Below are 27,941 nucleotides of genomic sequence, written 5' to 3' on the forward strand. Positions count from 1 at the left end.
GGGACTGGAACACATGACTTATGAGGAGAGGCTGAGGGAGCTGGGTTTGTTTAGCCTGCAGAAGAGAAGAATGAGGGGGGATTTGATAGCTGCTTTCAACTACCTGAAAGGGGGTTCCAAAGAGGATGGCTCTAGACTGTTCTCAATGGTAGCAGATGACAGAACGAGGAGTAATGGTCTCAAGTTGCAGTGGGGGAGGTTTAGATTGGATATTAGGAAAAACTTTTTCACTAAGAGGGTGGTGAAACACTGGAATGCGTTACCTAGGGAGGTGGTAGAATCTCCTTCCTTAGAGGTTTTTAAGGTCAGGCTTGACAAAGCCCTGGCTGGGATGATTTAACTGGGAATTGGTCCTGCTTTGAGCAGGGGGTTGGACTAGATGACCTTCTGGGGTCCCTTCCAACCCTGATATTCTATGATTCTATTCACTGTGATGTCTGGGAGATTAGACCACCTGGTATGCCTAGCCGATTTGTTGTTAGTGCTCCTGGAATAATACCTGATATTTGGATTGGAATAGGGAATCAGTGGATATTGTGGCCCTTATAAACCCCAACAGCTTCAATGTGTAAGGAAATTGAAGCAAGGGGAAGTTGTCACAGTATTTGACAAAGTCTGTTGGGAAGGTATGGGACAAGGAACTACCTTGATAGGACAGTTACTTTTCCAAGCTAATGATAGTTGTGTATATGTTAAGGCCACCGCTTTGCAAGACTTACATTTTAATCTCACTACGATCACAGGAAATCACATTATTTCTTGGCCTGCAGACAAAACCCTACAATTGGACCTTGGGTATCAGATTTCTTTTAATTGCACCACTTTGATACCCGACCGCTTTCAAAATTTACACTCACTCCTACCAGAGGTTAGGAAAATTTCTGACTTACAGGGTCAAATCCATGTGCTTCAGAATATATATCAAATTGAAAAACGTGCTTTTCATACAGCCTATAGAGCGTCGATTTTGTGTACTAATTATGATGTAATGTGCTATGTAACTAAGGCAATGAAACAACTCCAGCATATTATTACAATGGGGACATTAATGCGTGTATTGCTTTTGTTTAGTATAGTAATATGTTACTGTTGTTCTAAGGGACTTACTAACAAAAATGCCTTTCATGTTCATACTAATAAGGTGTTATCATTATATCCAGTTAAGACTTATAGGGCTGATTCTGATCCTCCTGAGCTAGAAACAGAAATACAAGGCTTGATGCAATTGGAGGTTTAAGAACGTTAGTTGTGATAAAAAAGCACAAAAGTGGGGAGTGTGGAAGCAGGGAAAGAAAGAGAGGGTTTAAGTGCAGCCATTTAAGTGTCAGAAACAGAGCAACTGTTTTGTTAAGTCTTAGCCTAATATCGCGAGACCTGTAGAAGCAGGGCTCACGTCAGAAGCGAGTGGAACAGCAGAATAGTCAGTGTGACCTAGACTTGAGATAACGATGTTTTGAGAAGAGAAAGTGAGAAAATACTGGATTAGATAGTAAATAGCCTAAATAAAATGTAGATATTTTCAATTTCTGCATGTCACAAAGAGGTATAAATGCTTGTGTGATTTTGCTTGTACTTTGGAGAAACTGAGGCAGAGATGCTCTCTGCTAGCTGTTTTCTTCCCTTGCAATTGTTCGAATAAAGCTGTCTCTGATTTTGTTGCTTCCAACCTGAGAGTGGATTTCGTTTTCTTCCACAATTGGAATTGGAAAAGGTTCAGAAAAGAGCAACAAAAATGATTAGGGGTATGGAACAGCTTCTTTATGAGGAGAGATTAAAAAAACAGGGACTTTTCAGCTTGGAAAAGAGACAACAAAGGGGAAATATGATAGAAATTTATAAAATAAAGACTGCTGTGGAGAAAGTAAATAAGGAAGTGTTATTTACTCCTCCTCCTAACACAAGAACTAGGAGTCACCCAATGAAAGTAATAGGCAGCAGATTTAAAACAAACCAAAGGAAGCATTTCTTCACACAATGCACAGTCAACCTGTGGAACTCTTTGCCAGAAGGCCAAGACTAGAACGGAGTTCAAAAAAAGAACAAGGTAAATTCATGGAGGATAGGTCCATGAATGGCCATTAGCCAGAATGTGCATGGGTGATGTCCCTAGCCCCTGATTGCCAGAACCTGGGAATGGACGTCAGGAGATGGATCACTTGTTGATTTCCTGTTCTGTTCATTATCTCTGGGGCACCTGGCCTTGGTCACCGTCAGAAGACGGGATACTGGGCTAGATGGAACTTTGATCTGACCCACTATGGCTGGATTTATGTACTAGGGAATCTAGTGAGCCCAGTGTAATGGGAGGGAGTAGGAAAATCCCTGGGTGTGCAGAACACTGGGAAGTTAGAAGCTATAATTCAGGAGCAACAGATCCTAATTAGTCTAGAAAAGCTGAATGTGAAAAATAAGAATCGGTGTCATGTGACTTTGGCAATGAGAGGAGCCTGCAGAGAAGAGAGATTGTGGCTATTACACATGGTGAAGGGGGAGCAAGATTCTCAATGTCTCAAGAAGTTTCACTACCAACCTAGGCCATTTTGACATACTGAGGTGCCATCCAGACCAGTGAGGAGTTGTGTCCTCTGTAATCCTGGGTGAGTTTGAATATTCTGCTGCTGGAGCTCCCTTGTCTGGATGCTCCCAGCCAGCATTCAAGGACACACGCAGTGTCTGTGTGATAAGTAACCCTTGAGCAGCAGCTCTGTCTCCAGTAGCCTGCTTGTTACACCCCAAGCACATTCTGGTCTGGGTGGAGCAGGCTCAGTGTTTCAGAGAAGGCCAGGGGTAGGAAGCTTCTGTTCATTATGCTGGACCCAACCCCCAGTTCCTCCTGTGCAATAGTGCTCCTGTGCTTTGTTCCCAAAGTGTTCTGCAGGAGGGGAGGGTCTCTGGCAGGGTGTGGGTCACTGGCATATTGGGGTGATGCTGAAACAGGACAGAGTAGAGGTAGCATTGTGGGTCTGGCATGAACGTTATCTCTTCATTTCCCCTTCTAATAATCAAGGGCACAGGAATTCTTGCCCAGTGAGGTCACATTCTCATAGTTCTCCTGCATGACATCTCTGTAGAGAGCTCTCCTAGTGGGGTCCAGCAGAACTCACTCTTCCCTGGTGAAATGCACAGCCACCTCCTCAAATGCCACCAGCCCCTGAAAGAACAAGAATCCACCACTCAGTACCTGCTGCCCCCCACTCACAGCCCCACTATTCCTGGGGAGAGGAGCCAAAAGGAAACGCTGGGTGGCTCACAGTCAACAGAGTCCTACCCCCATCCTGCTCAGAGCATCCAGGAAGCACCAGGGTGAGGGTACAAAGAGAGAGCCCCTTGTCTCTCCCAGCAGATCCATCACACATCTACCAGCCACAGACTGATACAGGAGATGGAGCCCCTAGCAGAGTCCAGGGAGATCTGCCTGATAGGAAGCCCAACACCCTCCTCATTGTGAGGAGCTGGATATGAAGGGAGGGGAATCTCCCCTAAGCCTGACTGGTGGGTTCCCCCTTCATATCTCTCAGAAGCCACTGGTTAGTCAAGTCAGGCTCCAGCAGTGGGAGTCTGGTCAGTTTTCCTAGTCCCATGTAGGTGGTTTATTTTCTGTGCCACAAATGAGGGCATTTCAACCTCCTAATCTCATGGGTCTGTTCCTAGAATCTAGGCCACTTATTAAACCACTCCAAGCAGATTTGCCACAACCTGTGCTCCTCTCTGTACATTTCCTGCCCTGCTCAAACCTCCAAACCAGACTGTGCAAACCTTCCCATCTCTGGTGTATTTGTCACCGCTCTCCATGCTGCAGGAACCCAGCAGAACCCCCCCCCCGTAATACCTACCTGAACTGGCTCCTCTGCAGCCATTTCTCTACCCTGTGCCATGGGAGGATGGGAAGAGCTGGAGCAAAACATGGACGTTATTCTGCAGCCTGGGAGGGTGAGAAAGGTAATTGTGTGGTTTTCAGAACAGGCTTTAGTTAATTTCACATCACAATTGCCCCAGGCCCTTTCCCTGCAGACAGATATCCTAGATTCTGCCATGCTGGAAAAATGCTTCATCTCTTTATTAAAGACAGACCTGGCCCCTCTTGTCAGGCTAAGCCCACAGAGATTTTTAACCTCCCTTCTCCCTCCCCCATCCAGTAACAAAGTCTCTGAACACAATGCTAGAAAAAAGCAGGACCAAAGGAGTCACTGTGGGGGATTCCCTCGGACACTGTCTCATGGTAGCCACACTCCAGCAGGAGGAATACGGAGTCAGGAACTGACTTTTCTTCTGTCTGATCCTTTTCTTGTTCACTGGAAAATGATTCTGCCCAGGGATGCTGCAATATGTGTCTGTGTGGATTAGAGAGCTGAAAATCTCTCTCCCCACTCATTTCTACTACTGCATCTTTCAGTCTCTCCTTCCCCTGTCCTCTCTCCTTGCCCCTCTGGCTGCAAAAGTCCCATTCTTGGGTGCTTTGCTCTCCCATGGCTGGATTTTGTCCTGGATATCGCTAATGGGAGGAGAAATAAGTGGGGGGCTGTTTGTGAGGAGTCACTTTCATGCCAGTCCCCAGCACTTTCCCTGAGGTCTTTCAGTTACCTGGAGTCTGTGGCTCAGAATTTGTATTAACAGGGCCTAGGGCTGCCCTATGGGGCTAGTACCTGCTAGAGAAAGTCATCACCTGGGCCGGGCAGAGAAGAAGCTTTAATTAAGGTCACTTCCCAGCACAGAATCCCTGCTGGGGGAGCAGCAGCTGCTGCTAAGCCTGGTCTTCCAGGTCACTATGGAGGCTGCAGCGTCTGACCCAGGAACTTGAAGCCCAATATCTTTAGCAGAGAGGGACAGAGCATTTCAGCACCCTTCCCTCTTTTAGCTCTCTGGGGAGAGCAGTTAATGAGAGCATCTCCTCACAGGGAAATCTCATTTGCCCCACTGTCCATCTGGAGTCACTCCTTGTCTTTCCATGCAGTGACTCTGGATTAACAATGGTCTCAATGAAACCAGGTTTCAGAAAGAACGAGTCCAGAATGCTGTGGAAGAGACCATTGTGTGGCAGTGCTAATCCCCTTCCCACTTCCATCACCCCCCAGATCTAGGACATGAATTTTACCAATGGAACCAGAAGTTCCTGCAGTTTTCAAAAGGGGAGAAAAGCAAAATCTATGATTTCACTTCACAGTGTTTGATAAGTGGATAGAAAATCATCACTGCCCCCTGCTGGCCAGTCACAGGGCAGAGGGAGACCTGGGGGATTCTTCTTTAACTGGAGAATGGGAGGCATGGGGATGCAGGGGGGCCAAAATAGGTAAGAAATTTCCTTGCCCTGTCACTAGCAAATAATGGCCACCATGGATCCACCCCAGAGGTGGCTACATCTTAGCAGTGCAGGAAGCAACCCCTCACGGAGACCATTTGTCAGGGGGTTTGGGATACTTCTGGACCCATGTTGCACTCAGAGTGACTTCCTCATCCCGGGCTGTCTGGAGAACCACTGATCCCCCAAACAGGGGCAGTCCTCTGGCTTTGATGTGTATTTAAAATGTATAGAGAGGACAGTGGAAAATCAAAGGGATTTTATATCAGTTGTTGATATCAGGTAAAATTTGAGTGTAATTCACATCAATATTTCAAAAATGAATAGAGAGAAAAAGGGCAACATTTGCAAACATTTTCTAACCATATTCAAGAATCTGAGAAAAGGTATAAATCTGGGATTTTCTTAGTATTTTATAATTAAAGAGACAGTGGAAAATTTCAAGGCATATTCAATGGGAAATAGACAACTCAAGAAAAAGTGGGGCAAATGTTCAGGGTATTTTATATTGATCATTGAGATTTGCAAAGAACACATGTCACAAACTACGCAATTGATAACATGGGAGAAAAACACCAAGATCAGAGGGGAGTTTATATTGCTATTAAATAACTAGCTGGAAAAGGGGAACTGTTTACTGGATTTTATATGACTGTCCAATACATAACAGAAAGTGACGGTTCCCCCCAATGCCACCATTCACATAAGCAACAGGGGCAGGGGTGTCCTCATCCATGAATACAACTGCCTATGGCACCAGGAAATTTGCCCCTTCCCCAAAGCCCCAACCCTGTCCCCCCTTCCCTGCCTCTTCCCACCCCTGAGGGCTATAGCAGGGCAGAGCCTGCACTCCCAGGCAATGGGAAATGCCATGACCTGGCCCCAGCCCCACCACCAGTGGGCTGCTGGAGGGCGGTTCCCCCCTGTCCCCCAAATCAGACCAGCCACACGATGGAGCCCTGGGGCCCCAAATACCCCCCCATGAGGAGTCTGCATAGGACCCCAGAATAGCTACGGATGTCCCTGAACAGGGAACCCTTTGAGGAGCTGATTTAAGCAGGCAAAGGAAGGGGGCTGAGCTGGAAGGCTCCCCTTCCTGAACCAAAGGAAGGGGGCATCAGTGGGGAAGGGGCTGGTGACTGGCAACTGTGTTTGTCATGAGGAGGCAGCAAATGGGATTGGGAAACTAGGGTCCCAGCAGTCCCCATGGGGAACACGTCCTCCTCCTGCCTTAGCAGAGAATCATAGAATATCAGGGTTGGAAGGGACCTCAGGAGGTCATCTAGTCCAACCCCCTGCTCAAAGCAGGACCTATCCCCAATTTTTGCCCCAGATCCCTAAACAGTCCCCTCAAGGATTGAACTCACAACCCTGGGTTTAGCAGGCCAATGCTCAAACCACTGAGCTATCCCCCCCACTGGCATCGCATCCCACCCCCACTCCAGGGGCAGCCACGTTTTGGGGAATGACTCTGGGCAACGGTTTCCCACCCAAACAAGGACAAACCGGGCCAGATAAAATAGGTGGGAAAATCCCCCCCATCGGAGGAGATTTTAAATGGACATTTGAGAATTAGGGAGAGAGCGAGGGGATGAGGAGAGACGGGAGCGCGGACCATGGGGGGGGGGGGGGGTCTCCACGGACGTTACAGCCACGTGTGAGGCAGGGGGAGAGAAAAGGGCGGAACTAGAGAGAATTTGTACCGGGGGGGGCGGGGGAGTGGCACAAACAGGGACAGGATCCAATTAACGCCCCTCCCCCCGCCGGCCCCTTCCCCCCCGGGGATTTCCCGGCCGCACAAAGACAGTTCAGCCCCCCCCCGCAACTCCGGCTTCTCCCACCCCAGGGGACCCCCCCATCCCAGCAGAGCCCAGCTGCAGCTCCCCTGGGGCGGGGGCTTCTCCCCGGGTCCCAGGCAGAGAGTCACTTTCCTGCCCGGCCCCAGCGCCCCCGCCCCAGCGCCTCTCACTCACCGGGGGGCTCCGGCCCGGGGGGCTGGTCCCGGCTGGAGAAACCCCCCGCCCCCCAGCCGGGCACGGAGGGGTTAATAACGGGCTCCCCCACCCCCACCACAAACCCCGGGGAGCAGCAGCGGAACTAACGTGACGCGGGGCTCGAAGAGAGCATGCGCAGTGACAGCTACTGAAACCCTCCCTTACCTGGGCCAGAGAGGACGGAAGTGCCCCCCCAGGGCAGGATGGGAGATGTAGTTCTTGACTCTCCAGAGAGCGGAAGTGACGCTGGGCTGGGGGAGGACGCGCCGGGCAGTGAACGCGCGCGGGGCGCTGCGGCTCTGCCTGGCTCGTGCGGGGCCGTTGGATCCTCTCCCGGAGCCGGAGAAGAGTTTTTGTGTCTCCCGGCTCTGGGCATGCGCAGATCGGGGGGTTGGGGAGAGCCCCGCATGCGCAGAGGCAGAGCTGTCCCGCTGCTGCTCCCTGGGGCTGGGGGCCGGGCTGAGCAGAGGGTCTGTGCCGGGGAGACCTTCGTTAACTCCCCGTGCCCGGCCCGGGCCCTGCTCCCGCTGGAGCCACCCCGTGCTGCGGAGCTGCAGCCTCCAGGTACCGGAGCGAGCCCCGGGGGCGGGGCCGGGGCCGGGCCGGGCCGGGCCGGGCGGCGACTCTGCCCCGTGTCCGGGGGGGACCAGGCATCTGGCAGCGGCGGGATCTGCTCCCTGGGGGGCCCGCGCCGCGGGGTGGGGGGCTCGGAGCTGCTGCCTCAGCAGGAGCCCCGCGGGCCCGGCCAGGCTCTGCCCTGGGGTTCCTGCGTGTGGCTGGGCGGGAGGCTGCCGGGGTCTGGGAAGGGGCGGATGGGAAATGTCTGTGCAGCCCGGACGTGGGCGGGAGGGGAGAAGAGCAGGGGACCCCCAAGGAGTGGGGAGAGAAGGGGGGGGTGAGATCCCCTCGGATCTCCCGCTGCCCTGGGGACCCCCGTCCTGCCCCCTTTCTTTCTAGAGAGCAACGAGCAACATCCAGGGTGACCCCCCCGCCCATATCGCTGAGAGGGTCTTTGTTCTCCTCCCCCCACTGTACCCCATTAGCTCCCCACTTCACCCGTGGCCCGTTCAAATCTCAGGTTTCTGGTGTCTCCGCCGCATTTTTACCTGCAGTGACTTGTCCTTTTTTCGGTGGGAAATCTTTCCCCTGAGTGATTTCTGAACTGGCAAGAGGGTTAATGGGCAGAGGCTGGGAGAGCCCTGAGACAGGGGTACGGCTGGGCTGGGCTGGGGGGCCACTCTCTGCTGGCCACAGGGCATGGGAAGGCCCAGGAAGGGGAGGGAGGAGCAAGCATCCCCCAGGGAGAAGGCTCAATCCCAGGTTTCCAGTCCCGGCTACTTCCCCCACCCCCACCTTGCCCAACCCACTGCCTGCTAGTCACATTCCCAGACACCATGGCCAGCCCCTCTCCTTCTGACCTGACTCCAGCCCCACTCTTTTCCCCTGGGAAAGCCACATCACCCAGGGCTCCCTGCTGGCCACGTGAATGTGAGGCAACAAGAATCCATCCCATTCTGTTGTTCCCCTCAAACTTTCCCTCTTTTCTCTTGACCTGTTAAATGGTGACATAACATCTCCTCAGATGCTGGCCTTCTCTCTTATATTGGCAGATACTTAGTTTGTGCCCCATTTTCTCCTCAGTTCTGAAATACTGATATCAAATTCTTGAAAATCTTCTTGCTTTTTTCTCCAGGTGTCTGTGTGAGATCAGGGCTGTTATTGTTCTGAGCGTAGCTCAGGCCATGACTGAGATCAGGTGCCCCCGTGTGCCAGGCACTGCACAAACCCTAACCAAGTTTGGGGCACCTTTTGTGCCAGGAACTGCACAGACCCTTACAGAGAGCAGGGACCTTGCTGTACCGGGTGCTACAGTGACCCTGACTGAGCTCCTCCCCCTTTTTGTGCCAGGCCCTGCATCAACACCAAGTGAAATCAGGCTCCAGTTGTGCCAGGTGCTGCAGAGATGGCAAACAAAATCAGGGACCTTGTTATTCCTGGAGCTGCAGAAACCCGAAGTGAGATCTGGATCCTGTTCTGCCAGGTGCTGCAGAGACCCCAACATAGGTCAAACCCCGGTGTTGTGACAGGTGCTGTGGAGATCCCAAGTGAGATCTGCAACCCTGTTGTGACAGGTAAAACTGAGATCTGGACACACGCACCCCCCCCCCCACCCCTGTGCAAAGGAGCGCAAGACTGTGGCCCAGATTAGAATCTCATAGAAGATCAGGGTTGGAAGGGACCTCAGGAGGTCATCTAGTCCAACCCACTGCTCAAAGCAGGACCAAACCCCAACTAAATCATCGGAGCCAGAGCTTTGTCAAGCCTGATCTTAAAAACCTCTAAGGAAGGTGTCAAGGTTCCTTCCCCACTCTGAACTCTAGGGTACAGATGTGGGGACCTGCATGAAAGACTCCCTAAGCTTATCCTTACCAGCTTAGGTTAAACGCTGCCACCACCAAAGTGTTGCACAAAGAACAGGGGAAGCGCCCACTTGGAAACGTCTCCTCCCCCCCCAAATATCCCCCCAAGCACTACACCCCCTTTCCTGGGGGAGGCTTGATAAAAATCCTCACCAATTTGCATAGGTGAACACAGACCCAACCCCTTGGATCTTAAGAACAATGAAAAGCAATCAGGTTCTTAAAAGAAGAATTTTAATGAAAGAAAAAGTAAAAGAATCACCTCTGTAAAATCAGGATGGTAAATACCTTACAGGGTAATCAGATTCAAAACATAGAGAATCCCTCTAGGCAAAACCTTAAGTTACAAAAAGACACAAAAACAGGAATATACATTCCATTCAGCACAACTTATTTTATCAGCCATTTAAACAAAACAGAATCTACTGCATATCTAACTAGATTGCTTACTAACTTTTTACAGGAGTTCTGACCTGCATTCCTGCTCTGGTCCCAACAAAAGCATCACACAGACAGAGAGACCCTTTGTTTCTCCCCCGCCCCCAGCTTTGAAAGTATCTTGTCTCCTTATTGGTCATTTTGGTTAGGTGCCAGCGAGGTTATCCTAGCTTCTTAACCCTTTACAGGTGAAAGGGTTTTTCCTCTGGCCAGGAGGGATTTAAAGGTGTTTACCCTTCCCTTTATATTTATGACAGAAGGAGATTCCATCACCTCCCTAGGTAACCCATTTCAGTGCTTCACCACCCTCCTAGTGAAAAAGTTTTTCTTAATATCTAACCTAAACCTCCCCCACTGCAACTTGAGACCAGTACTCCTTGTTCTGTCATCTGCTACCACTGAGAACAGTCTAGATCCATCCTCTTTGGAACCCCCTTTCAGGTAGTTGAAAGCAGCTATCAAATCCCCCCTCATTCTTCTCTTCTGCAGACTAAACAAACCCAGTTCCCTCAGCCTCTCTTCGTAAGTCATGTGCTCCAGCCCCCTATTAAGAACATAAGAATGGCTGTACTGGGTCAGACCAAAGGTCTATCCAACTCAGTATCCTGTCTACCAACAGGTTTCAGAGTAGCAGCCGTGTTAGTCTGTGTTCGCAAAAGGAAAAACTAAATTGGTTAGTCTCTAAGGTGCCACAAGTACTCCTTTTCTTTTTGTCTACCAACAGTGACCAATGCCAGGTGCCCCAGAGTAAGTGAACCTAACAGGTAATGATCAAGTGATCTCTCTCCTGCCATCCGTCACCCACCTTTGACAGAGGCTAGGGATGCTATTCCTTACTCATCCTGGCCAATAGCCATTAATGAACTTAACCTCCATGAATGTATCCAGTTCTGTCTTAAACCCTGTTATATTCATTTTTGTTGCCCTCCGCTGGACTCTTTCCAATTTTTCCACATCCTCCTTGTACTGTGGGGCCCAAAACTTGACACAGTACTCCAGATGAGGCCTCACCAATGCCAAATAGAAGGGAATGATCACATCTCTCGATCTTCTAGCAGTGCTCCTACTTATACAGGCCAAAATGCTGTTAGCCTTCTTGGCAACAACAGCAAACTGCTGACTTATATCCAGCTGCTCATCCACTGTAACTCATGGGTCCTTTTCTGCAGAACTGCTGCCTACTTACTCGGTCCCTAGTCTGTAGCAGTGTATGGGATTCTTCCATCGTAAGTGCAGGACTCTGTACTTGTCCTTGTTGAACCCCATCACATTTATTTTGGCCCAATTCACTAAATTGTCTAGGTCCCTCTGTATCCTATCCCTACCTTCCAGCATATCCACCACTCCATACATAGTCTGTATCCATAACTTCAGATACAAACTTGATATATGCACACAAATAGGATAATCGTATTCAGCAAATCATAACTTTTCCAATGACACCACACATGATGCATATTGCACAAAATGCATTATAATTCTGTCCTAATCATATTATAATCATACCACTATGCTGAATATGGGTGTACTGTCAGGCAGGGTCTTATTTCAAGGCACGGGAGTTGGGAATGGAACTTCCCCTCTTTGTGGAACAGGAAGTAACCCTCCATTCAAGGCTGGGAAAATGTCCCAGACTTCCAGTGCTGGAGCCTGAATCTACTGACACTTCATTAGTTACCACCACTCCCAGTCTTTGTGGCAACTGCAAACTTTATCAGTGAGGATTTTATATTCTCTTCTAGGTCATTGATAAGAATGTTAAATAGCACAGGGTCAAGAACCAATCCTTGTGGGAACCTCCAGAAATAAATCCACTCAACCATGGTTCCCCATTTACAATCACAGTTTTTAATCTATTTAATGTATGCCAGGTTTATTTTGTATCATTCTAGTTTTTTAGTCAAAATATTGTGCTGAACCAAGTCATATGCCTTACAGAAGAGGGAGATATATTGCATCAATACTGTTAGCTGCAACCAAACTTTTGATCTCATCCACTAAGGATATCTGATTAGTTTGATAGGATCTATTTTTTCCAAACCTTTGTTAATGGGTGCTAATTATATTACCCTCCTTTATTTCTTTATTAATGAAATCCAGTATCAGCTGCCCCCTTATCTTGCCCAGTATCGATGTCAGACTGACACGCTTTTAATTAGCTGGGTCATCTCTCTCTCATTTTTTAAATATTGGCACAGCATTAGCTTTATTCCAGTCTTCTGGAATTTCCCCAATGTTCCAAGTCCTAAGTAAAATCTACCTTAACAGTCCACCATACTCCTCCACCAGGTATTTTAAAACTCTTGGATACCAGTTGTCTGGACCTGCTGATTTAAACGTGTCTAACTTTAATAGCTGCTGTTTAATGTCCTTGTGAGTTATTGTTGGAATGGAAAGAGTGTTGTCGTCAACATCTTAAGATATGACTACATCATGTGTTTTTATCTGAACCCAGGAGAGAAATATTTATTGAACACTTTTACCTCTTCTGCATTATTTTTGATAATTCCATCATTTCCGTCTAGTAATTTACCACTACCATTGTTAGGATTAATTTTGAACTTTATATACCTTTAAAAACTTCCTTCTTATTTTGATTGATTGATCATTGATTTCTGGTAGCTTCCCTTAACAATTTTCTACAATTCTGACTTTCTAACTTATATTCTTTACTATTTACTTCCCCTTTCTTCCATATAGTTTATTTGGAGAGTGTTGGGATTCCTGCCAGGGAGCCACCAGCAGGGTCCAGAGACAGCCCCATCTCCTATATCAGGCTCTGGTTAGTAGGTATGTCATAAATGTGAAAACCCTGCCTTAGTCTGTCAGCTGGGAGACACAATGGTTCTCTTTTTCTACCCTCTGATGCCTCCTGGCTGCTCTAAGCAAGGTGGGGGTGGGACTCTGTTAACGTGTGCCTCTTGAAGCTTCCATTTACCTGGTGCTGCTGTTCTGTGAATAGTGGGGTTGTGACTGGGACAGCAGATACTGAGTGTTGGACTCTTGCTCTTTCAGATACCGGTGACTTTCGAGGAGGTGGCTGTATATTTCACCAAGGAAGAGGGGGCTCTGCTGGACCCCACTCCGAGAGCCCTCTACAGGGATGTCATGCAGGAGAACTATGAGACTGTGGTCTGGCTGGGTAATGAGTCCTGTCCCCTGGGTTATAAGAAGCTGTGGGGTCTCTAAAGAACTTGAGTAGTAATAACTTTATACCTGTATTCGTCATGCAAGTTTTGACAAGTTTCCCCCCCGCCCCCCTCCCCCCACACACACTTTTTTTGCCTTATCTCCCACCCACTAGAATAATTTTTGGACATGTGCCTTTTTGGTGCTGTCAGGCATTTTAAAATTGCATTTAATTTATCATTATTGGATACATTAACAATTACATTAATAACTAGAGCTTTCATGCCTTTTCCTCATTTTAAAAGGAAAATATGCTGCCTGTAGAATTCTAAATTGAGTAAATAGGTGTATGACTCATGCATGTCTTGTGTGACAGTCAGATGAGCTCAGCTTTTGATAGGAGAGTGTATAATGTTGCCATTCAGGACCCCATGGGTGAAGAGAGAACAGAGCCATGGGAGGGGAGGAGAAGCGGGGAGTAGCTAATTCTGGGGTGCTAGGACATGAGGAGTGTATGTGCCGGATTAGAGGTAAGAAGGAGCGGGGAGGGATGAGGTAGTGAGAGACTAGGAGGGAACATAGGAAGCTCCCAAGGTGCCTGGACGTGGTGGTGGCTGAGAGTAGTGGGAAGAAGGTGAGGGGAGTGTGGAGGAAAGGCACCCAGGAGGTGGGCTGGGTGGATCAGTGGGAGGTAGGAGAGTCTGGGGATCTAGAGCTGTGGGGGATCCCAGATCTTTAACTCCAAATCCCTGCCCAGGCCTTTTTGCTTTACAGCCTGCACTCCAGTTTTATTTCTGTTCACTTTCACTTCATTATACATTTTCCCCCAAACATTAATATTTTAACTCTTGACCTCCCTCTCCCACTCATTACCCCCCTCCCTGTCTCTGTGCACAACAACCCCATCCACCGATCCTGAGTCCTTGCTGCATTCCTCTCTCCCACAGCAGGGCCACTACCCAGGCACAAATGGGCACTTTGTTGATGATGTCAGGGTGGTAGTGTAGCCTGTACAATTTTTACACCTACGTATTGGGGTACAACTTGCCCTTTTACATGGCTGCTCAAAATTAATTGAGAAGATGAAATTTGGTGAAACACACAGAAACTTAATTTAATACAGGCAGTTATAATTGGAATCATAGGCAAGGATCAATATGCATAATAATTAGACTAAGGTAAGTATAGTAAAGAGCGTCTTGTACTGTGCATATTACCAAGTTATAGACACCATTGGAAACAAAGATCAAGGGGCAAGGGAGTCCATCTGAAGGACCTAGGGAGGTGGTAGAATCTCCTTCCTTAGAAGTTTTTAAGGTCAGGCTTGACAAAGCCCTGGCTGGGATGATTTAACTGGGGATTGGTCCTGCATTGAGCAGGGGGTTGGACTAGATGACCTCCTGAGATCCCTTCCAACCCTGATATTCTATGATTCAATGAAGGCCCTCCTTCAGTTTACACTGTCTCGGTGACCTGGGAAAATGAAAAAATGGTAACTGAGAGGTATTTTATCCACTTATGGTAATAGGATGGCTATATACTATATCTGCTCCTTTAGTCTGATTACAGGAATGTCAATAGCTGCCCCAACCCATATGTGGCCTTTGGGAAGTCCATAATTAAGCATCAAGCATTGATACTTATGATTTACATCACTTATTTACATCACTGTTTATTAATAATTCTAATATATGAATGCGGCCCAACTGTTGAGTTACTGCATAGAAACCTAACTGCTAAAGCCCGCCCCTTCTTTCAGAATCCTGTGGTGTAATGCACCTGTTGGTGATTACTTGTTAGTTTTTCAAAATGTGGGGTCAAAATATCTCACCTAGGATTCTCTCCTTATCCTGAGGCCTATTCAGCTAAATCCTAGACTTCATCATAATCACTCCCACAAAGCCTCAACCTAATATAAGGCCTTTAACTGTAGCAAGCTTAGGCTATGTTTACACTACCGCGGTCAGTTGACCTACACTATGCAAATCCAGCTACGTGAATAATGTAGCTGGAGTGAACATAACTTAGGCTGAGTTACTGCAGGGTGTACACTGCGGGGGGTCAACGGGAGAGTGTCGGGGTAGAGTCAGCAGTAGAGTACAGGAGTTGACTGGAGAGCCAGCTGCAGTCAATCTGCAGTTGATTTGGTGGCTCTTAACTAGACCCACTAAATCGACCACCAGTGGATCAATCTCAGAGCGTGGATCCTGGCTGTAGTGTAGACCTGCCCTTAATAGCCCATTTATTTATGTTCACCTCCTTGACCCTCCATGCATATTGCAAGCTAATAAGCAATTTTCTGATAATGACATTTTATCTCTAGCAAGTATAAAATTGCACACAAGACTTGAGACTAGGTCAAAGATCATAAAATCAGGTCGGGGTGAACAGGAGTGAGAGTTTGGAGATACTCTTGGCCCCGCTCTCTCCATCTGCAGCAGCCACAAGCTTCCTTCCCTCTGGGCTCCTTGGATCTTGGAGCCTGTCCCTTCTGACATTGCATGGCCCAGTTCTTGTTTCTTACATTCTCCTTTTCTGGATTCAGAGTAGCAGCCGTGTTAGTCTGTATCCATAAAAAGAAAAGGAGGACTTGTGGCACCTTAGAGACTAACAAATTTATTAGAGCATAAGCTTTTGTGAGCTACAGCTCACTTCATCGGAAGAATTAGAGGCTGTTGCTCCTGAATTTCAGTGTTTAATTCCCCAGCCTTCTCCACACACTGGGGGAGTTTAATTCTCCCTCCCATTATACCTGAATCACTAGATTTCCTAATTCCCCACAATGTGCTTTTGTGATATCACAGTTCTGGGACCTGCCTCCATGGTCTGCTCAAGGAATGCCCTCTCAGGTATCAGGCCTCTAGCCAGCCCCTCTCCATGGGTAGGGACCCACATGCCTCTCCTTTTTGAGCAGGTTTGAGGATTGCAGCTTCTCCTACACTGTGTTCACTAGACTAACGTCCAGTTCCTGTGCTTTGCTTTTTCTCCAAGGCTGTTGCGTGTGATAGAGTTGGGAATTTTGGTGATACTTCTATGATGCCAATACACACCTCAGTTTCCCTCTCTGATTGGTATTGCTATGATTAGAAAGAGCAGGAGACATGAGGTGTTTTGTCACGTAGATGTAATGGGGTGATATGAATGGGTCATTAAGGACTGGCTGGGACCAACCCAAATCAATGGAATATCCTACAGAGACAAGGGAATAATTGTCATCTGTTCATGGGAGGATCTTCCCTTGGCTGAGTGAAGCATTTATGGACTTGTTATGTTTTTGGGAGCAGGAAGAACTGGGCTCACAGATGCAGGGAGCTCTATTGGAGAGAAGACAAATGGACAGGTACAGTGAATGGAAACCAAACTGTTTTCTACAGCAGCATGGCTCAAGGGCATTGGCCAGTGTGGACTATATTGTCTTCTTTGCTTCTCTGTCCTAATCTAAAGACTTTCAATGCTATGTTTCGATTGACTAATAAACCCTGCTATGTTTTAAAAGTCTGCCCAGTGTCATAGCACAAACTTGCTCTGTGCGTTGAATGAGGAACAGTCTCTGAACAGGAGTGTCATTCTGTTGATCCTGTTGGCAGAGCTCACACGTTGAAATAGTGTTGAAGCTACATTGGCCTATCCTTGTGGAAGAGTGGAACCCATTGCGGGTCTAGTGCACTCAAAGTGCACCTCCCAAGGACTGTTTAAAAGCCAGGGCATTTCACAGATCCTATGGATCCATGACAGTGTCAGTGTGCCTTATGGGAAAAATATATAAAGCAAGAAAAGCAACAAAATGCATATTTACCATCAGTCCTCTTGGGAATCCCCGATCATTTCCAAAGTGTATTAAAACCTTCTTTAAAAGCTTACGTCTTGGTTATCAGGTCATGTCAATTTGTAGCCCAAAAAGACCCCCCTCAGTCAGCTCAAACTCGGCTGTTTTGCCCCAAAAAGTCTGTATGTCTTCTTCAGTCTCCTGAAAGAGGTAAAATCAGACACTGCCCCTTTCTGTATGGGGCAAAGCTTCAAAAGATGGAGTTCTGTATAACCAGCCTTGAGATCCAGCCTTAGTGATACCGGATTGCACAGGAAACCTATCCCTCAGCCCTCCCCGGTATCATCTGGTCCATCTCAGTATCATAGTCTGTGAAGTATTCATGCTTTCAAGGCCTGGCTCAAAGATACAGATAACAGTCATAAATAGGGCCAGTGTTTGCTGGCAACGAAAACAGAGTAGTTGACAAACGTGAGCAATATATAATCCTTTACAGCCTGAAAGTGTATTGCGGGAGAGGAGAGGAGCCAGCTGTATGGGGGAGGTGGGGCCCAAACACTGGGCATTAAGAGCCTAGAGCCGTCTGTGTGCTGGGGAGACGGGACATGAACCAGCTGCATGCAGGGGAGATGATCAGGGGACAGGTGTTGCTGACACAGTCAAGCAGGTGCGAGCACCATCTGCTCTGCAGCATGATGAGGGTGCCCGGCATCCCACTGCCAAGTGCCCTGCCTCTCAAGGGGAAGCTCCACAGTGTTTTTTCTGAGCCCAGACTTTTATGAGGAGGGAAGAAATTGGTAGCAAGTCTCAAAAGCAGCCAGCCCCCAGCCTTTGCCCTGTGCTCTGGGGAGGAGTCAGGTGTCTCCAGGCAGAAATCTGGGGTTTGTGACCCTGCATCCCCACGCACCCTCCGTTCAGCTATTCTGGATGTGAAGGGTGATTCCAGAAATGAAGAGTAATTTCAGGAAAAAATGCAGTAATAACAGTTTCCGGAAAACACTGGCCCTAGTCATACCATTAAATACAATAGTCTCAAGAGATATACCTGTGTTCATCAGATCTGTCACTCTGCCTTCACATCGTTCACTCTGCTGGTGGGTTCTGCCTCATCCCCCATTCTGTGTCTGTCTTGTCTATTTAGATTGTAAATTCTTCAGGGCATGGGCCATCTACTATTCTGGGTTTGTACTGTGCCTAGCACAACAGTGGCCCACGGTTAGTTGGCTCTTTGAAACTAAGGTAATGAATATGATTTATAATAATAACTCTCCTACCACTTTGAGCCAAGGAAGCTAGCCTTGGGATGTTACTTCTTAAAAATGAGCTGGGGTTAAAACCATGGAATAATCCTTGTGACAAGTATCCCACAAATTCCATGGACCTTCCTTGTTTTCTTTGCCTTCCTAGGGTTTCCAATTTCCAAACCTGATGTGATCTCGCAGCAGGAATGAGGGGAATAGCCGTGGGTCTTAGACCTCTATGGCTCTGAAAAAAAGTGCTCCCGAGAGCTGTCTGCACAGGTGAGGAATTGGGTAAACCATCTCAAAAACTGTCCGTGAATACAGGAAACATTTGGGATGCCCTACAAAGACTCTCCAAGTTGTAAGCTCTCCAAGTTCAGGATTGTTCCCTGCAGATGTGGAATCATTAGGCAGATGTCATTCATGGCTTCTCACCTATCCTGACTGACAGTTGGCAGCAAGTCCCTCCCCAGTCTCACTTTCCCCTGAGAGTTCTGGTGAGATGCACGCCCAGAACTGATACTTTCCTCTCTCTCCTCTGGGGAAGGGTTTGGGGAAAATCAGCTCCTGATAGGTTTGATCTCTCCTGCACATATTTTGGTTTGTTCACACCTTTTTCCATTCCTCTCTCTGGTGCAGGGAGTGACCTATGTCTGGATTCTCTCTGTCTCCCATCAGGTGACGGGATGGTGAGTGAGAACGAGGAGACACCCCAGCAGGAAGATGCTGAGCCAGTAGAACCACATGGGATGTTATCAGGAGTATCCAAAGGGAATGTTTCTGGGAGTTGTGCACTCCCAGAAAAAGCAAAAGCCTGTGAGATTCAGCACAGACCAGAGGAAAACTTCAGTAGCCACTCAGACCTTATTACATGCGAGACCATCAGCTTGGACGAGACATGTTACATATGCCATGAGTGTGGGAAAAGCTTCAGTGGGAACTCTGACCTTCTCACACATCAGAGAATCCACAGGGGAGAGAAACCCTACACGTGCTCTGAGTGTGGGAAAAGCTTCAATCGGAGCTCACACCTTAACAGACATAGGAACATCCACACAGGAGAGACACCCTACGCATGCTCTGAGTGCAGGAAAAGCTTCAATCGGAGCTCAAGCCTAATTAGACATCAGAGAATCCACACAGGAGAAAAACCCTACACGTGCTCTGAGTGTGGGAAATGCTTCAGTTATAACTCAGTCCTCATCTCACATCAGAGAATCCACACAGGCGAGACACCCTACGTATGCTCTGTGTGTGGGAAAAGCTTCAATCAGCGCTCACACCTTATCAGACATCAGAAAATCCATACTGGGTGGACACCCTACACATGCCCTGAGTGCGGGAAATGCTTCAGTTATAGATCAGCCCTTACCATACATCAGAGAAGTCACACAGGTGACAAACCCTATGGATGTTCTGAGTGTGGGAAACGCTTCATGGATAGTTCAGCCCTCATCACACATCAGAGAATCCACACAGGAGAGAGACCCTACATGTGCTCTGAATGTGGGAAAAGCTTCAATCAGCGCTCACACCTTATCAGACATCGGACAATCCACATAAGAGAGACGCCCTACACATGCGCTGAGTGTGGGAAAAGTTTTAAGCGGAGCTCTGCCCTCATCTCACATCAGAGAATCCACACTGGAGAGATGCCGTACACGTGCTCTGAGTGTGGGGAATGCTTCAGTTATAGCTCAGCCCTTACGAAACATCAGAGAATCCACAGTGGAGAGACGTCCTACATGTGCTCTGAGTGTGGGAAAAGCTTCAATCAGAGCTCAAGCCTTATTAGACATCAGAAAATCCACATATGAGAGAACTGTAATAAATGCCTTGATTCTGGCTGGCCAAAGATTGTTTTTTTAAAAATCACAATTGCTAATTCCCACATAGCGACCTTTGCACCATATTCACCGTGGTCTCTTAGCTCTCCTAGATGAGTTGCCTGCTTCTGCCTTTTGCAGCTCCCCGTTCTTTGGGGTCAGTCCTGTGATTTTTTTCTATCAACTCTTTTCCTTTTGAGTTGTAGGAGTGCATGTCCCTCCGGCCAGGAATGTTCATCAGCTCCAGGTAGAAGAGAGAGATTTGACCCAACAAGCTACACTGAGGCAAAAACTGCCCGGGCCTTACATTCACTAGGACTGTACATGGTGTTGGCTGCTCAAGTTAGTGACCTTGGTGTAAAAAGACAATTATAGTTGTAGTGCAGATGTAGCCCAGGTGCCTTGGTTGGCATTAGCTTTCCCCTTGGCCTGACCTAAACTCCATCACTTTTCCTAGTCTAAACAAACCCTGAGCATCACAGTTATACTGTCCCCCCGTTTCAAAGCAATTGTTAGTTAACATGTTCCCCCTTTGGGAACCATTTTTTTCATTCCCAGTTGCTCTGATGTTGCTTCAGGTTATGCTGGAGACCAGATATTTTTACTACCATTTTCCTCACTTAAAATATGTTGAACTATAACAGAGAACAGGAACAGGACACGGATAGGGAAAAATATTATTTCACCCTCTATAGCAACGGAAGAAGATAGGGTAAGTCAGAGGGATTCCCTTATTCACCATCACCAACCCAGTCCCCCCGTTGTTAAAGTGGTTAGGTCAATATTTTTTCTAAAGGGCTGGGAAGAGTATTCCCTAGTAATGACTTGTAACTAAGCAAAATACCCATGCATTTGGCTCCCAAAGAAGCTGTGGCTCAGGTCCTGCAGGAGATCGCTCCTGAAGAAATCTCCTTCCTAATCCATTAGGAATCATGTTGCTTACTATATGAGAAATGCAGTCCCTATCTAGGTAGGGATGGGAAAAATGGAAGTGACATTTCTGTTCAGCTCACCACTGTCAGATGCTGCAAAATTGTAAAATTACTCCAAGTAAGGTCAAAGATTTGACAAGAACTCAGGTAGAAACTGCAGGTACGAGTGGTTGATTTTCACCCTAGAGATGGAAGCTATGGTGACGTGTGGTCCAGGTAAACTGTTTTTAGAACACTGCTCCCCAGTTAAGTGCCACTGATCATGGTCCTAAAGGATGCCATGATTAAATTGGGAACAACTGTCTTTTACCATTTGGAGCCAAAGTTTCATGAAGCACAGAGAGAAACAGCTGATTCTTTCAGAGCCATTCCATGCCTGTGGGTCCCAATCTGGCTGACTTGCTGGACAAGAAGCACTTCCATGCTGGGCAAATGATGGTAGCCAATGAGGAAATGTACCAGATTCCAAGTTCAGACTGCAGGATACATGAATGCTGAGTCCAGAGTCTGTGGTTTGGTCTCGTAGCTTTGCTATTAAGTCCCTATGCATTTGTATCGCTTCTCCACCTGCTGCTACATTGAAAGATTAGAAAGTGTGAGAGCACAGGTGCTTTTTCACATAATGCAACCTTCCCACATAAGGTGAGACCCCTTCCACCCACACTTATGGGAGAAGATCCAGGGAGAAATGAACTCACAGAAATGGAAGGCTCCTAGGTAACTGTAGAATGTGACTTCACACAAAGCTGACTGGGTGGAAATGGGAATTAAGAGAAAACTGCCCTATAGGTTTATATTTTGTAATCTTTAAATGATTTGTGACCAGCAACAGTGAAATTAAACATGAAGTTAATTAATTAGTTAACCCTTCCTTCCTAGCAGAGGAAGCCACACCCTGGAAGCTCTGCTTTGTATGCTCCAGCTGGAGAACACGTATAAAAGCCTGCAGAGTTTCTCAGTCTGGGCTGACTGCCGGAGCGGAAGGAGGCACACCGCCAGCTCCTGAGGAGGGACAGCCCACACTCCAGGATCCAGAGGCCAGCCAAGCTGAGACCCAGATGGAGGATGCCACAGGAGGGGAACAGACTGGAGGATCCCCCAAAGTGGAGTACACTGTGTTTATGGTAGGGAGTGAGCCATGGGAACTTTAAAGACAAAGTGTGGTAGAGTCGCAATGACACTCGGCATGTTGCAGGCGGATCCCCATTGAGCTAAGGCCAAGGGAAACCCTGCCACTAGCAGGGCCCTGGGTCAGGACCTGGTGGAGAGGGCGGGCCCAGGTCCCCCTACTACCCCACCCACACTGCCCTGATACTTGGGACGAGCTGCATGGACTCCAGCCACTAGGCTGCATTACCCCGCCTAAGAGGGGGAGGGTGGCCATTGGGCCACACTTCCCTGACATGTGTGGGTGAACTGCATGGACTCCAGCCTCTAGGCCGCACTATCCTGCCTGTGAGGGGGAAGGTATTTGGACTCTGGCCATTGGGTCACACCGCCCTGATACTTGGGGTGAGTTACTTGGATTCTGGCCACTAGGCCTCACTACCCTGCCTGCAAGGGGGAAGTTGTATAAACTCTGGCTGTTGGGCTGCACTACCCCTTGCCTGCGAGGGGGAAGGTATATGGACTCTGGCCGTTGGGCCACACTGCCCTGATACTTGGGGCAAGTTACCTAGACTCTGGCCATTGAGTCACACTCCCTGACATTGGGAGAGATTTATATCGACTCTGGTCGTTAGGGCCCACAACCCCGATCAAAGGGGTGATTGCGCAGAAACAGGCCATTAGGCCACATTGGGCCGCCCACAGAGAGATGGGCATGGAGGACTTGAGAGTGGCGAGGGTTCGACATGCCATCACACCCCTGCCAGAAAGGGTTGCTGTGGTGCCAGACCCGCCACAGGCTGATTATGTGATAACTTTCAGTGTTTCAAGTTTTCTTCTAATTCTCTCCCTGCCCCCTCCTTATATATAGGAAATTGTTGCTAATCCTGAAATTAAAACCTCACTCCAAAGGAATTAGAGTGGAGGAATATGTGAGAGAAATAGCATGTATGAAAATAGAGACCCAGTATAGACTGTCATTATTTCTATTTAAAATTGAATTTATTTTGATGAATTTTTAAGTAAATCATCTGTTAGGAGGAAAATTACTTGAGACAAGACATGTAACCTTTTGCCCAGTTAGAGGGTAACAGCCACAGAGTTCCCCAGGTCTCTTGTTTTCGAAGCAAAGATGTCACATAAGGCAGGACATGTCAAAATCTAAACTGGTGATGGATGTGTGATGGTAGCTTTTCTGGGTTGTTTGTTTGGTTTGGTTTGGTTTTTTCATTTAATTTTTGTTTTGTTTTTGCAACCAGTTATTTTTATAGGTGCTGAGCCCCTTTTCCTTTTAAGTACAACACTTTAACTGTCAGGCCTGGCTCTGGAAACCTCCTCAGAACTTGCCTTGTGTTTCTTTCATGTTTGATATCTTTGGGGTTTACACATCCACGCTACATGCGGTTCACAGCAACAGATACTTTGAGAAACCTGCTGGGTTAAGTGGGCCTTTTCCAAACTGACATTGGCCTAAAGTCTGCCTCAGTTCAGCTGGATTGGGACACATCTGTGTCAAGGGAGTGGTTCACACCTGATTTTTCCCAGAGACCTCGGGGGAGGGGTGATTAAAATGGGATAAGTAGGAATCTACAACAATGAAGTTAAAGATCAGGGTGAAAGACCCTTACTTTGCAGGTCAAAAAGCCTGTTCTGTTCATTCCCTCGGACACATCTGGCACTGGTCACTCTCAGGCAGCACACGGGTTAGCTGGACCATTGGTCTGACCCAGTATGACCAGTCTTGCATTCCTATGTAAGCCCTCTACAGCCTTGTCTACACTGGCAAGTGTCTGCGCAGTCAACCAGATTTCTGCGGTGTAACTTCTGAGGTGTGCTCACTGCCAAGCTACTTAGTGCGCAGAAACTGCTCAGTAGCGGTGCTGTAAAAAATACCACCCTGATGAGAGGCGTACAGCTTTCTGTGCTGGGGCTACAATGCTGCGGTGCCCCTGTTCCATTACAGCTCTGCGACTGGCCTCGGGTAGGCATCCCACGATCTCTGTTCTCATCTCTCTGGTCATCAGTTTGAACTCTACTGCACTGTCCTCAGGTGACCAACTGGGAGCGCCACCCCTTAAATTCCTTGGGAATTTTGAAAGTCCCACTTCCCACAGAGACCAATTATGGTTACAGACCCATCCTGAAATTAAAGCAGGATATTTTAAAGCTTTATCTCATAGTAAAGTAACACAATTCAAACATGTCATCGCAGAGGAGCAAACACTCCATCATTTCGTATTTATTGCTACTGATCTCACTGAAAAACTTCCGTGGTGCTGCTCCCAGCACTTCAGGGAGTTTTTCCTCTTCTCCCTTCCAGCTGTGGTTGTGGGACTGCAGCACCTCTCCAGATGGCCAGCTTTGCTCTTTGACTTACATCCTTCGCTTATTTGAATGAAGCTGTGTCTGCTACCAGTTTAATTCATAGCTGAGACCTCAGGCACCGACAGCTAATTACAAAGGCTAAATTCCCATTGCCATCAGTGGGAGGTTATCCTGGGCTGCCAGGGCTGCAGGATTTGGTCCATGATCAACCAAGGTGCTACAACAGCTGCAATCTTACATGGTGAGTCCTGCAGCCTATTACTAAACTGCTTTGCCATAGTCTGCAGGGTGGCCTGACTTGCTGAGAATCTGACAGAAGAGAGACCTTGGAGCAGAGAGGAAAAATGTCCTCAGCAGTCATAGCTGGCAGGAGCAGGAAAGGTTGGGTTTGTTTTTAAACTTCTTTACCTTCTCAAGCCTTTAATCATTCCTGTGGCCCTTCTTTGAACCCTCTGCAATTTGTCAGGGAAAACCAACCAACCAAACCAGGCTGTTCTGAGTGATGTAACAATCTATTGCCTTCCAAGGTTGAATATCAATCAGATCATTCTATTCACCCAAGAGTTCAACTTTAAGGCCTTTTTGTTTTCTAGTTCCAGTCAAATCCTGTGATTGTTAACTCGTCACTTGGTCACTTCACATTCACAGGTTCACAGAGCTGGCAGGTCTAAGTCTTTCCTCCCACACCAACGTGAAAAACATCAGTGACAGAAAATGCCCTAAAGCCGCTCTGCTGCCTTGCCCACTAGACTGAGGAAATACACGAGGGAAAGCTCTTTCCTCTCTCCTCCTGACCCTGAGTAACATTTCTGTCTGTACTTGAGATCCTGCCACAGGGACAAGGGTTGAGGATGCATATGACATGTTAAGGCTTCATTGGTTTGTACATTCCTTTACTCCTTCATTAGTAACAAGGGTGCATGAGCTCGAAATAATCCAGCTCTGACTTTCACACTGGAGGCTATTTCCAGGCTCACAATTACCAAAACAAACAAAAAAAAGATCTATCTTTCTAACCTGAACAAGTTGAATCTGGAGTCATTGAACCCCAGGATGCCTTTCTTTCATCAAATATTTTTGGAGTATATCATATTAAGTGAGTAGGTCTTCCCCTAGGAAGTCTGTCTAGTGGCAGCACCTAGTGCACACTCCCCATTTACGAACTCATCTTCAGTATATAGGCCATTGAACCTAGTGAGGCGGGGAGGATCCCTTTGGTCGGGCTCCAGCCTAAGCAAGCTCCTGGAGCCAGAGCCTGGCAAGCCTGAGTCAGCTGGCCTGGGCCAGCTATGGGTTTTTAATTGTATTGTAGACATACACTTGTTGTCAAAATCCCAGTTTTCTCATCAGGAAATCAAGCTCTAGTCCCCCACGTGACAGGTCAGGATAGTCACCACTATATTCATGAGGTCAGAACTGACAACTGCCCCTGCACAGGGACCTAGGGGAACAACTTGTCCAACTCCTAGAATAGTTTTTACAAACATTTTCACCATCAAAATGATCCAGGGCTTTTAAAATGAGAGGAAGAGAACAAACTAAATCAAAACCAGAGAAAGTGCTATCAATCTCCCCGCCACACACAGTTTGGGTCTGAATTTTTCTACTGAAATTGTGAGGCAATAAAACTCACAATGCTATTGTCCAGAAACAAACCTAAACCTCCCGTGCACCGTCTAGGACTTTGATTGCTGAACCACCAATGCTTCAGCTCTTTCTGTGAGATTTTCAGCTGCCCAATACTGCTGATATTCCAGGGGAGCAGTTCTTGACTCCAGTAAGCATTGATCTCAGCCCTGTTCTGTGTATCACAGGTTTCTCTAGGAAACGGCAGTGAATGGTTCTAGGGTCCAGTGGTCCTCATTCAAATCAGGCCAGAACATGAGAATCCTTCCCCTTTCCCAGGTTGTGGGAGGGGAAACATTTAAAGGAGCTCTCTGAGCTATAGCATGTGGCTAAGTAAAGAGAAAAAGCCCTATATTCTCCCTCTGCTTTGGGTGCTGGGTTTACTCCTGAAGCATCTGCTACCCACGTAGTCTCTATGGATCACCCCTAACCCTTGATACTGCTCCCTTCTACAGAATGTGAAAGGAGCGGAGGCAGTGCAGGAGCCTTCTGGGGACACAGATCTGAGGCTTTGGGAGAGAGAGATTGTCTGAGACATCGGAGCGCTATAAACCATGCAGCCACCTCCTAAATAAGGGCCTGTTCCAGCCCTGAGTCTGGGCTACTAGGGTCCCTCCCACAAAGCAGGGTGCCCACAGACTACAGTCTGAAAATAGGCAATTGAAACTAACTCATGCGCTCCCTGTTGTGGCTTCCCCTAGACCAAATGGCATCCCAGCCAAGAAGCATCTTTGGTGCCCCACCCATATGTTAAAACTTTGAATACCTTATTTTTTATTGCATTTGTAGCTCATTTCATGATTTCAGTGCACAATTTGGATGCATGATTTTCTGTGTCATAAGACAATAAATTTGCATGCTACGATCTGTATTTATTCATGCCATATATAAGCAAATAAAAAATGCATTTCCTTTAAGCATACAGAAACTTTAATTTTAACAGTAACTGAAATGTACTAATATCTAGAAATTGAACTGTCACCAACACAGGGTGGAGCAGTATTAAATAGTGTTACAGTAAGAGACAGAGTTAGAATGTTAACCCTAGTCCTTTAGTTCAAAGGTCGCTTTTCTCACCTTTCCCTTCATGAACTGAAGTGCAGCATTACAGAGATCGAAGCGCTGGCCAATCTCCCTTTCAGGTGATGAAATAGCAAGCAATGTCAGTCTCTCATTGGCCATCGGCGATCGGAGATGTTTTATTGAGACTAAGCTTCAAGGTGAGAAGCAGCTGGCCAAATAAAAAAAATTGTGCAGGTGCCAAAGTAGCTCAGTTGGGTGAGTGTTAGATTGAAGATCTAGAGGTCTCCGGTTCAGTCCCAGGCTTTGGCATGCTCTTTCATCCCTCTTTGTGCAGGGGTGAGCTGTTTCCTGGAAGCACAGCGGTGCCGTTACCTGACCCAAGTCACTCATTCCGGGTGCTGCTGTAGGAAAGGGCTGCCACTTCTTTCTCCAGGTTTGCCCATCGGTGTGTGCCAGGGCAAGCACCAGCCAAGTGGATGGAATTTGAAGGGAGGGGCAGAGTAGTGAGACAGAGTTTCTGTAGTGCAGTAGCTATCATAGAATATCAGGGTTGGAAGGGACCTCAAGTCATCGAGTCCAACCCCCTGCTCAAAGCAGGACCAATCCCCAGTTTTTGCCCCAGATCCCTAAATGGCCCCCTCAAGGATTGAACTCACAACCCTGGCTTTAGCAGGCTAATGCTCAAACCACTGAGCTATCCCTCCCCGCATCACATTTGCCTAACATGTGAAAGGCCCCTGGTTCAGAACCGGGCAGAAACACAATGGCTTACTTTTCCCCAGCTCCCTTAGCTGTCCAGCAAGGCACTCCTCTTCCTA

General features: G+C 47.6%; 1 long non-coding RNA gene and 1 pseudogene across 1 annotated transcript; one reads left to right on the forward strand and one right to left on the reverse strand.

Annotated features, from left to right (window-relative positions):
• Nucleotides 1–791: 791 nt before the first annotated feature.
• LOC125629222 (uncharacterized) lies at nucleotides 792–7,424 on the reverse strand. The gene is made up of 3 exons (XR_007354379.2): nucleotides 7,270–7,424; nucleotides 3,834–3,922; nucleotides 792–3,151 (listed from the first exon to the last, which is right to left on the reverse strand). It is a non-coding gene; the product is annotated as an uncharacterized LOC125629222 (long non-coding RNA).
• Nucleotides 7,425–7,476: 52 nt separating this feature from the next.
• Nucleotides 7,477–27,017, forward strand: LOC142068361 (uncharacterized; annotated as a pseudogene).
• The last annotated feature ends 924 nt before the right edge of the window (nucleotides 27,018–27,941 follow it).

Source organism: Caretta caretta, chromosome 4 (assembly GCF_965140235.1).
Source record: "Caretta caretta isolate rCarCar2 chromosome 4, rCarCar1.hap1, whole genome shotgun sequence".
Lineage (NCBI taxonomy): Eukaryota > Metazoa > Chordata > Testudines > Cheloniidae > Caretta > Caretta caretta.